At 45.7% G+C, this 12695-nt stretch overlaps 1 protein-coding gene across 2 annotated transcripts in view; it reads right to left on the reverse strand.

The window, feature by feature from the left end:
* tnrc6c (trinucleotide repeat containing 6C) overlaps positions 1 to 12418 on the reverse strand; it is a 56036-nt gene extending 43618 nt beyond the window's left edge. Inside the window, exon 1 of one of the 2 annotated variants that reach the window (XM_031894615.1) lies at positions 11984 to 12418. The gene's annotated coding sequence lies outside the window, so the exon portion shown is untranslated. The remainder of the gene's footprint in view (positions 1 to 11983) is intronic. The other variant, XM_031894616.1, reaches the window with a different exon arrangement.
* Between the last annotated feature and the right edge of the window lie 277 nt (positions 12419 to 12695).

A 12695-nucleotide genomic window follows, 5' to 3' on the forward strand; every position in this document is an offset into this window, starting at 1 on the left:
ATTACAATTACTTTCATTTTCATTTCAGCACTTCCTAGATATCACAGATGGCAAATATTGAAGATTTGGGGGGATACAAAGCTTTGCCTTAATAATACTGCACACAAAATGGCGCCGGCCTGCTGGCTGTGACTCTAAATCCCAAGACTAAAGGGGAAACAAATTAAATAGTTTATATGGTATAAGTAACGTTTATTTTGCTCAACTAATACAACAGAAAAAGATTTGGAATTATTTTTTACGGTGACGGGTCCCCTTTAAAGAGACAGCGACGGCAGAAAATGAAAGTGCTCTCTATGAATGGTAACCAGTCGCACCCCCCATATGAGGCACCACAAGGTGACTCTGGTCTGTTTGCTCCCTCTAATCATTGTATGACGGATTTATAGAAGATGGAAACCCAAAGGCAAATAACCAATATACATTCAATACACATTTCCAAGGGTTTTCAAGTTATTTGTGAATGTAACTGCCTGGCTGTGTATTCCATGCACTGCTGGCTCTGACTAGTGAAACAGTGTAGCGGAAGCCAGCTGACGAGCAGACCAGCGAGGAAGCATGCAAGGCTAGATTCTGCTACATTGCATTGAGAGGCAGGTTGAGCAGAAAGGGACAGATGCTGCTCTCAGTTGCAATTACATTTACAAATAACACTGAAACAACTGCAATAAATGAATGTTGGAACGTTGCTTAGAATTGGAACTTTATGAAATTTAAAGAAACACAGGCACGGGGCCCTCACGTCTTCCTAGAGCACCCACACAATGTGCAATTTAACCCCATCTGTAGATATCACAATGTGCAATTTAACCCAATCTGTAGATATCACAATGTGCATTTTAACCCAATCTGTAGATATCACAATGTGCATTTTAACCCAATCTGTAGATATCACAATGTGCATTTTAACCCAATCTGTAGATATCACAATGTGCATTTTAACCCAATCTGTAGATATCACAATGTGCATTATAAGCCAATCTGCAGATATCACAATGTGCAATTTAACCCAATCTGCAGATATCACAATGTGCAATTTAACCCCATCTGCAGATATCACAATGTGCAATTGAACCCAATCTGTAGATATCACAATGTGCAATTGAACCCAATCTGTAGAAATCACAATGTGCAATTGAACCCAATCTGTAGATATCACAATGTGCAATTGAACCCAATCTGTAGAAATCACAGTGTGCAATTTAACCCAATCTGTAGATATCACAATGTGCAACTTAACCCCATCTGTAGAAATCACAATGTTCAATTGAACCTAATCTGTAGATATCACAATGTGCAATTGAACCCAATCTGTAGAAATCACAATGTGCAATTGAACCCAATCTGTAGATATCACAATGTGCAATTGAACCCAATCTGTAGATATCACAATGTGCAATTGAACCCAATCTGTAGAAATCACAGTGTGCAATTTAACCCAATCTGTAGATATCACAATGTGCAACTTAACCCCATCTGTAGAAATCACAATGTGCAATTTAACCCCATCTGTAGATATGCCCGTGATATTTGGTGCTTGAGTAGAAGTAGTGTTTTATAGGGCCTGAATGACTTTTGATTTCTCCCGTAGGCCTTCGTGCCTCTGTGGCAGTTTTATACCGCTGTTCACACCATTCCAACAAACACATGAATTTAAAGGGGAAGCCCTGGCAAAGAAGTGTTACTTTCAGGGAATGTGCCAAAGGGCTGCCAGCACGGCACAGCTCAGTGTCCTGCAGGAACACATTTATTTTAGCTACAGCTATCACCTTCATACTATTTCTGCTGCTGTTATTACCAGAATGGAATCTCCCTGAGCCTGCTTCCTATTGGCTCCCCCAGTACAAGAATCAGATAACCATGGGATCAACAGACAGGAATAAACACCCTTGGTGTCCTAAATGGGTGCGACTCAGCAATGTACCCTGCATGACACTAATGGTACGATCTGAGCAGCAGCACTGGGAACACTAACATGCTAGTGTGTATATACAGTATATATATATATATATACATATATATTGTCCAGTCCCAAGAGCTGCACTCCCTTAACCTTATGCAGCAACTTGCCTGGGTGCCCATGAAAAATTAGATATGAAAAAATAGCATTTTTAGATGAGGAGTTAGGGAAGAGCCCCTTGCATTGTGTTCTGCAGGTCTGAATAAAAAATTTCATTTATTGGTGAAAGATCAGTGGTCCGACATTTTGGTCACAAGTATGTGACAGCAATTTCCAGATGAAGGTCATACACTTGTGCCAAAACGTTGGACGTTGGTTTTTTTTTATTCAGACCTGCAGAATGCAATGCAAGGGGCTCTTCCCTACCTCCTCAGCTACTAATGCTTAAGGCTCTGGCCATAATGGTGCATCAGCAGATCTGCATCAAAACTGCCCAATCCCCAAACCAACTGATACCCACAGTCAGGGCTACCATCAGGGGGGCACAGGGGGGCCAGTCATCCTGGGCCCAGGCAATTTTCCCTGTTAAAGGGGACCATGCCAGTTTTCTGACTAGCTCAGGCCCCCTTTAATCTATTGCGAGCCCTGACATCCATAATCCAATTCGATTGAGGGCCTTTCTCATGGAGGAGCCCGAAGTCACCGCCGAAGAAACCAAAGAAGACCATCTTCGGGGGGCACTGTGTATGGGGGAAATTGAGGGAACTGTGTATGGGGGAAATTGAAGGAACTGTGTATGGGGGGCACTAGTATGGGGGCAATTGAGGGAACTGTGTATGGGGGGCACTGTGTATGGGGGGCCATGATACTTTTTATGTCTGTGTATCCTTTGTACTGATGGGAGGGGCCCAGAAAATGTTTTTGTGAGGGGCCCCATGATTTCTGATGGTGTACATTGGAAGCTTTTGGGCAGGGCTCTCTTCCCCTCCTGTATAGGTTACGGATTGCTTTATATGTTACTCTGTATGTAACCCACTTATAGTACAGCACTGCGGGATATGTTGGCGCTTTATAAATAAATGTTGATAATAATAATAATAATAATAATAATAATAATGGTGGCCCTGCCCACAGTGCATGGATATAGGCAGAATCAACTGGCTACACACACACACTGAACTGAAGCCTCTAGATATCACAATGTGAATATCACAAATGGACAAAGGTCCACTTATTTAATTTTTATCATTATTTCACTATAAACTCACTCATTAATATGGGGTATGTTAACGATCTTAATAAAGATGAACAATGTAATGAATTCTATCCTTAGTTCAGTGTTCTGTTGATATTGTGTTGAGCTCAACCCAAGAGCAAGGCGATGGCTACAGTTCCATTAACTGTAATGTTTCACCCATAATCACACAAACCTACAAATGGTTAAAATGTAACACACAAGGAATTGGGTGCAGCACAGGGTGACCCGGTCACTTCAAAATTCATGGACACATCTAAAAAATCCAGCCAGCAGGGCTGAACTGACTGCAGTTTAATTTAAATGCAAGCAATACCACCCTGCAACATGTATTTATTACACGTCCCTAAATTTGCCAGTGATCTGGTCACCCTAGTGCAGCTGGCACCCACAACTCTTAGGGACCCAAAATGGTCTTGTTCTCCTGCGCTTAGGAAAGTGGAACAAACAAACAAGTGTAATTATGGGAGCCATGCCGTACTGATAGGGCCGGCAATCTTTAGCTGCTGCAGAACTACAAATTCCATAATTGGTCTCAGAATCACAATACACAATATTATCAGTGACCCCGAAAACCGGGCAGCAAATGTTAAAGGCTTTAATTGCTTGGTGGAGAATTGCGGCAAGCTGCTGTGGAACTGAATTCCTGGCTTGGGAGGAAAGGCTAGAAATGCGCCGCGCCTCTCGCATCCCTCCGGAGGCATCAGCAGACTACAGAGCTGCGTGCAGAGGAAGCCAGTCTGGGCGTCCGGCCAGAAAAATGCCATACGGCAGCTCAGCGAGCTTTCTCCGGCTCTCAAGGGCCCTTCATGCTTGTAAACCACAACAGAAGAGGCAGGATTCTAATCCCGGCCCTAACTACAATCCGTGATTGTAACTGCTTGCTGGGATTCAGGGGGGAGAATGTGTGGAAGGGGTATGCCGTGTACAACTGGGAGGTCTAACTGGTGGCCTGGAGGGGGCAAGTGAAGGTCTGCCAGCGGCCGACGGCCCTCCAGCTGAGAAAAGAAGGACAATGGCATCTTATAGTTGGGTGAAATATACAATAAAAAGAAAGATACTATGACCAACCTCTCAGCCTCAGATGGTACTTCAATAGCTATGGTCACTGTCCCTTTGCCCTATGGTCACTGTCCCTTTGCCCTATGGTCACTGTCCCTTTGCCCTATGGTCACTGTCCCTTTGCCCTATGGTCACTGTCCCTTTGCCCTATGGTCACTGTCCCTTTGCCCTATGGTCACTGTCCCTTTGCCCTATGGTCACTGTCACTTTGCCCTATGGTCACTGTCACTTTGCCCTATGGTCACTGTCACTTTGCCCTATGGTCACTGTCACTTTGCCCTATGGTCACCTCCTCTTATAGTTGGGTGGAATATACAATAAAAATAAAGATACTATGTCTCTACCCAGAGTGACCAACCTCTCAGCCTCAGCCGGTACTTCAATAGCTTAAGGGCCAAAGCTTTGGCCACTATCACTTTACCCCTATGGTCACTATTATCTCTGCTCCAAGCAATCACCCCAATGTATACATATAAGGATTAAGGACCCCAGACTGAAACATCGTTAAGGATCCTAGAATACCGTGCAGAATATAAAGAGAATAAAGGTAATGTTCTGATAAATAAAAGACCCAGTGTGCCCAGTACTCTGCCGCTACATTGATCTGTTCTGCCCAGTAACAAGGCATCAGAGTCGGATCAGGAATTCTGGAATGGCCTTTAAATGAAGGATCTGATCAAGGGCAGGTTTAACCCCTCTCAGGCCCAAACAGAATTTATGGTTTGCTTCAAGGAATAGTAACATGGCTTGGGGCCCCATACGCCTGTAATGAAGCCCGAGGGACAAGAGCAATTAGAACGTGGGGGATTGGGATCCAAATATAATTTCTTCTGTTATTTTAACCACTTAGTGATCAAAACCAGCTCTTAGCAATGTTTCTATGGAAATATACTGAGTGTTTATCTAATACCCTGAAGGTGGGGCTCACTAGCCACCATGGCCCAACTGCTGAGCCACAGGGTAATGTATTAACCCATGTGAGTAAGGTATTAAGGGGGCTTGCTATTCTTATATCCCCAGTCTATCCTTGCTCTATTGCTTTCCTGAAAACATTTCCAATAGCCATTCCTTCCCACTTACAGTAAGGTAAGTGTGCCCGTATTCAGTGCCACTTGCTGCCTAACAATAACCCTGTTATTCCAGGGCCATAAAGTCCATATTCCCTACACAATGCCTATTGTCTTGGTGCATTTTGTCCAGCAAAGCCACAGTGTTGCATAGTAATGTACAGTGTAGCACGGCAAACAAACAGACAATAGCAAAACACACAAACAAAATCATGCTATTCCCGGCCAGACCAAACAAAAGCAAATGAAAGAGGTTGCAGGGTGCAAGCAACCCTATATACACCCCATATAAACCCCATATACACCATTGGTACAATCCAATTCAGCAGCAAAGAAATACGCCACAGTGAGTTGGGTTGTACCAGTGGCACATTGGTATTTTTGTACCCCAGGAAAACAGAAGGATTATACAACTTACTTCCGTTTTAGCGCAAATCACTTCCCTCTGAAACACAATAAAAAGGTGAACTTCCCCTTTATTCCTTAGAAGAAATAAAGCCACTTGCTACTATACACAATGACAAAGCCACTTGCTACTATACACAATGACAAAGCCACTTGCTACTATACACAATGACAAAGCCACTTGCTACTATACACAATGACTGTGAGTTAGGAAGGTGTTAATATTACAGATGCGGTGAAATATGACCAAACTAAAACAAGGTTATTTGTTGACGGTTCTAGGCGGATATTTTAGCGGCGGCCATTGCAGGTGTGCGACCAGCGTGGGAAGCTGCATTATTACCAGTGGGACTTGCGAGAAAAGGAATTCGTTCTTGGCTCTGCGCTATGAAAACAAAATGCAACCTTGAAAATGTCTCAAACATAATAAAATGGTACAAAAAGCAAGATGTCCATTATATGTGCCCAATGCTATTTTATATTGTGGGGGGGATATCAGGGAAAAGGGATAATGTGTCTCTGTGCCGCTCAGATGGTGGAGTGAAGGGTGAATAGGAGAGAAGCAATAAATAATAACAATAAAAGTCTCAATCAATCTGCTTTCTGGCGGAAGGGACCGACACGATACAGAAAGAAACTGTTATTCCACACGTTACCCACTGTCAGTTTGTGTGAAGTTAGAAATAAATGTAATCACTATTGTTTGTATCGCTTTCTCTTGTCTGGGTTTCACTCGTGAAACAAAGTAGCCAAAGTCAGTTCTCCTACAAGGCTCCTAACCAGCTACATTGTTTCATGAGTCAGAACCAGCAGTGCAAAGGCAGGGTCAGAACACCAGGATCTCCTGTGCTTCCCCAGTCTGGGCCCATTCCCATTGACACCATAAGCCATTTGCCACTGTTTACTCCAATTACTGTGACAATGGGCCCTGGATATTTGGTTTCCTAGGGGCCCCAGTATGTGCCAATAATATAAACAGCCACACAAACACAGATTTCACTTGCAACAACATTTACAAATAACTGTAAAACAATGAAAAAATTCTTTACTGTAAATCAAGTTTCTTGGAACCACGTTTTCTTTCACTATGCAAAAGCCAGTGTGTGGGTATAGTTCCCCTTTAACAGGATAAGTTGCAGCAATGAGCATCAGGCAGCTGCTACAATGGCTAATAAACGCTACTGCATTTGATTTAGTGGAAGCAAACCACATTCTGCCTATGTATGAGGGTGATGACACACTGGGCTACTAGTAGCAGCTACTTGTCACGGCTACTAAATGCCAGAAAATAACCTGCCATAGACAATACTGAGAATTGCCTCTGCTAAAACACACATAGAGACAATTATCAGTAAATGATCAGCTTTGACTGTTTCTGTAGCCGTGAGATGTGGCTGCTGCTACTAGTAGCTCTGTGTGTCTTCACCTCTAAACGTGGGAGTGAAAATGCCAGGAAAGTCTGTGCAGTTTCCCACAGGGAAGGCACAAGAGGAGATCCATTAACACTGGAGCAAAGGAGATTCCTTCATCAGCAAAGGCAGGATATATTTACTATAAGGGCAGTCAAGTTATAGAATTCTCTAGCCACAGACAGCAAATAATATAGAGGTTATTAACAACTCTTTCTAACCCATGTTTTTGAGTTAGAAAGAGTTGAATAATGGGGGGCAATAAGAAAGTGAATAATCATGCCCTTTGTACATGGCCGTCAGTAACATTCCCCCTACTGTTCCTTACAGTGTTAGAAGCCCAATAATAATAATAATAATAATGACAGAAAAACATGTGCTAGTGGGAGATCTAGAATAAGAAGCGGCAGATGGGAAGCCAGATTGGGGTGCTATAGGGGGCAACATGGGCCCACGTAGCGCTCGTCCCACTGGAGATGCCACCGGTGGGAATATTTATGTATAAGTGGAAAGCACCGTAGTTTCCCAGTATGAGGGTATAGGTTACTGCACGCACAGCAAATACATTCCTTACATAGCGATGTATCCCTATGGGAGGGAGCTGCCATCTAGGCTTTCCCCAACACAATTTATCATAAATATACTAAGCCGAATATACTGCCCCAGTCCGGGTCCATTCTGGATCAGCACAACTCCCATTGAAACACATACATTTATAAAGAGGCCCAACGTTTCTGGGGCTCTGTAAAGCAACAGGTTTTACAGCAGCTCTCCAATTTGGAATTTCAGCAGCTATCTGGTTGCTAGGATCCAATTTAACCTAGCAACTAGGCAGTGATTTTAAAAAGGGACAGGGAGATGAATAGAGGAGGGCCTAAATAGAAAGGTAAGTAATAAAAAGTAACAATAACAATAAAACTGGAGCCTCACAGAGCAATAGTTGTTTGGCTGCCGGGGTCAGTGACCCCCATTTGAAATCTGGAAGCAGTGAGAAGAGGAAGGCAAATAATTTAAAAAAACTATAAAAAAAAATGTTGCTAAGAATAGGCCATTTTATAACATACTTAATGTTAACCTAAAGGTGTATCACCCTTTTAAGAACTTACATAGTACAATATATATAAACATATAAAATACACACGAGCCATGAATATCCTGTAAATGATATTACTATAAACAGAGCTTAATGATGTCATTTGTGTCACATGACTCCTTCCCAAGATCTCCCTGGCTAGGTATTGGGCCGGTATGTGAATTCTAGCTGGACCAAGAGACCTTATGCTGTTGCTGTCAGACAGCTGAGGAAGGAGCAATGAGATCCGAACATTTCCATACGGATCATTAGCACGGCAGCATGGTAGCGCCACAAATTTAGGTCACTATCCAGACACGATAACAAAAGGCTCCTTATAGTTTCCCAACACCATTCTGCTTTATCTGGGTTATGGGCGAAATGTAATAATGCTAATCCCTTTATACCATACACATAACCCATACGGCCCTATCCTGTCCCCTCACTGGGGTTTATAGAGTTGCTTCCAATTAAGAATGCAGGGGAGGAGCCTATAAACGAAGCACAAACCGTCACTAATCCAGGGACGAAGCACTGACAATATCCGATACACAGCATAGGGCTATAATGCCTGCAATGTCACCAACTTGGAGATAAACAGATGCAATGCCAGCTAAGCAATGTAGTGTTGGCTACAGATAAAGAATGAAACATATTGCCCTCTATGTGTGTGTGTACACATATATACCTAGAATATAACAATATCATTAACACACACCAGTGCTTGGCAACTTGGGTCCCTAGCCGGCCATGCCAGGAGTGCTAGTAGTAGAAGGCCATCTGGAGGGCTACAGGTTGCCAACCCCAACATGAACATCCATAACCCCTCTGGGAAGGTGATTAATAATAATAAGCCTTTGTGGGATCACTTTCTGGCTGGTTCAAAGAAAAGGCTTTGCATTTATTATATATTATATTATACAAATGGCACAGTACCTTCTATTACTATAGATACAGGGGGGTGATATGTATATTACACACACACACACACATATATATATATATATATATATATATATATAGCAGAGTATTACCCACACAGTACCCTCTATTAATATAGATACAAAGAGAGAGTTGATATGTATATAATACACATATATAGCACATTATATTACCCCCTCATTACCTTCTATTAATACACACACAAAAAGAGGGCTAATATATAAACACACACATATATAGCTTATTATATATTAGGCACATAGGATCTCCTATTACTATACATGAAATAGCATATAGAGTATATAGGTATATCTAGGTATAAAACAGCCATATATATAGAGTTGATAGAGATTTATTACAACAGGCTATGCTCTCTCTGACTGCCAGAGTTGGGAAATAAAGCAAAAAACTCTATAATTCTATTCCTGGAGAGACGTCCCACTGTAAGACGGAGGAAATACACAAGTACTGTACTTTGTAGCAGGACACAGACACATTACAGCCATAGAAAGAGAGACAATATAGAGGGAAATACAATATGAAGAGACAGGTAGGGAGGCACAGACACACATACACAGAGATGCATCCAGATGCAAAGTGACAGTTGCATATAGAGAGACAGATCTATAAAGACAAAAAGAAAGATGCAGAGAGACAGACAAGCAGGCAGAGTGACAGCTGCTCTGGGAGAGACAGACGCCTGTAGCAGTTACAATGAAAGGCTGCACTGACAGTGAGTGACAGTGCTACAGAGTGACAGCTCCTTACAGGGACCCACAGAGAAACAAACATATAGACAGGCACAGAGGGAGATGGGAAGGTGCATACACACAGAGAGACAGCAGGGCCTCCTGTCCCACATTCCCCTACCAGAGAGTCCGCTCCAACCCCGGCCTTTACTTGCCCCCCTACAGCTCCCCTTGTATCCAGCAACCGTGCAAATCAGGCAGAAAGTACATATGGACGGACAGAGTGACAAGTAGCACTTCTCATATCCCCCATAGAGTTTCAGTACTGGTAATTGGGTTTGGGTACTCTCAGGTTCATACATATGGACACACAGAGTGACAGATGAAACTCTTATACAGATTCATACATACATGCAGAGTGACAGCTGGGAAAGTAAGATGAGACAGATATGGGGACAGACAGATACGCACATAGGGACAGACAGATACGCACATAGGGACAGACAGATACGCACATAGGGACAGACAGATACGCACATAGGGACAGACAGATACGCACATAGGGACAGACAGATACGCACATAGGGACAGACAGATACAGGGAAAACAGATACGCACATAGGGACAGACAGATACAGGGAAAACAGATACGCACATAGGGACAGACAGATACAGGGAAAACAGATACGCACATAGGGACAGACAGATACAGGGAAAACAGATACGCACATAGGGACAGACAGATACAGGGAAAACAGATACGCACATAGGGACAGACAGATACAGGGAAAACAGATACGCACATAGGGACAGACAGATACAGGGAAAACAGATACGCACATAGGGACAGACAGATACAGGGAAAACAGATTCGCACATAGGGACAGACAGATACAGGGAAAACAGATTCGCACATAGGGACAGACAGATACAGGGAAAACAGATTCGCACATAGGGACAGACAGATACAGGGAAAACAGATACGCACATAGGGACAGACAGATACAGGGAAAACAGATACGCACATAGGGACAGACAGTGTGACAGGTGCAATTCTCAGAGACAGATTCATACATTAGAATGGAGTGGTAGGGGTGTCTCACATTAACTGTTTCATACATAGGGACAGACAGAGTGACAGATACAAGTGTCAGACAGACAGTTCCATACAGAGGGACAGACAGATCCATACAGAGGGACAGAGTGACAGACAGTTCCATACAGAGGGACAGACAGACAGCTCCATACAGAGGGACAGACAGACAGATCCATACAGAGGGACAGACAGACAGCTCCATACAGAGGGACAGACAGACAGCTCCATACAGAGGGACAGACAGACCCCGATGCCCCCCCATACATAGGGACAGACAGACCCCGATGCCCCCCATACAGAGGGACAGACAGACCCCGATGCCCCCCCCATACAGAGGGACAGACAGACCCCGATGCCCCCCCCATACAGAGGGACAGACAGACCCCGATGCCCCCCCCATACAGAGGGACAGACAGACCCCGATGCCCCCCCATACAGAGGGACAGACAGACCCCGATGCCCCCCCATACAGAGGGACAGACAGACCCCGATGCCCCCCCCATACAGAGGGACAGACAGACCCCGATGCCCCCCCCATACAGAGGGACAGACAGACCCCGATGCCCCCCCATACAGAGGGACAGACAGACCCGATGCCCCCCAGGGGACAGCCCCCCCCCCATACAGAGGGACAGACAGACCCCGATGCCCCCCCCCCCCCCATACAGAGGGACAGACAGACCCCGATGCCCCCCCCATACAGAGGGACAGACAGACCCCGATGCCCCCCCCATACAGAGGGACAGACAGACCCCGATGCCCCCCCCATACAGAGGGACAGACAGACCCCGATGCCCCCCCATACAGAGGGACAGACAGACCCCGATGCCCCCCCATACAGAGGGACAGACAGACCCCGATGCCCCCCCATACAGAGGGACAGACAGACCCCGATGCCCCCCCCATACAGAGGGACAGACAGACCCCGATGCCCCCCCATACAGAGGGACAGACAGACCCCGATGCCCCCCCATACAGAGGGACAGACAGACCCCGATGCCCCCCCATACAGAGGGACAGACAGACCCCGATGCCCCCGGCCCCCCCATACAGAGGGACAGACAGACCCCGATGCCCCCCCAGTACCTGCTCTCTTCTCCCCCGGGAGCTGGCGGCTGGCAGTGTCGGGCTCGGTGGGGGCTCTCTCCCCGCTTCCCTCCTGTCACTGGGCCGCTGCTGTCCCCTCCCGTTCAGGAGCCGGGCGAGGGGGAGGAGAGAGGGGCTCCAGTGACGGCCGGAGGGATCCAGGGAGGCCGCGAAGCGATGGTGCGGAGCCAGGACAAGCCCCGGTACGGTTCCTGACAGGCTCCCCCGGTAGGACGGATAGGGAGGTGGCGGCTCGGCGGGGAGTGTCCGGGCAGCAGGGGGGGTTGGAGCAAGCGGCCAGTTACTATCCCCTTACAGCGCTGATGTGAATCCGCTAAAGGCAGGCAAGAGCTGGGCAGCCGCGGCCATTTTGTTACTCACTGACAAGAACCCTCAGCGGGAGGGCGGCGCTAGGGAGAGAGAGTGCTCGCACTGAAAAGGGCCCCCAAGTGCTGATAGGCTGAGCTGCGCCGAGCAGGGGCGGGACATACACCCTGGGCGCGCTTATAGGCGGGGCGGGACTCACCGTAACCCTGTGTAGGAAGCAAGAGGAGGGGGGCGTGTCGGATTGATTGACATTCGGCACCACCTTATAGGCGGTACTAAGTATGTAAAGAAGCTGAAAACACCCAATAGCAATACACCCCTCTTGCTGCAGAAGGGACAAAAGGCGGGGTCAGGATTGTTTATGGTTATCTGGGGAAACTGACAG

The sequence above is a fragment of the Xenopus tropicalis genome, chromosome 10 (genome assembly GCF_000004195.4).
Source record: "Xenopus tropicalis strain Nigerian chromosome 10, UCB_Xtro_10.0, whole genome shotgun sequence".
Lineage (NCBI taxonomy): Eukaryota > Metazoa > Chordata > Amphibia > Anura > Pipidae > Xenopus > Xenopus tropicalis.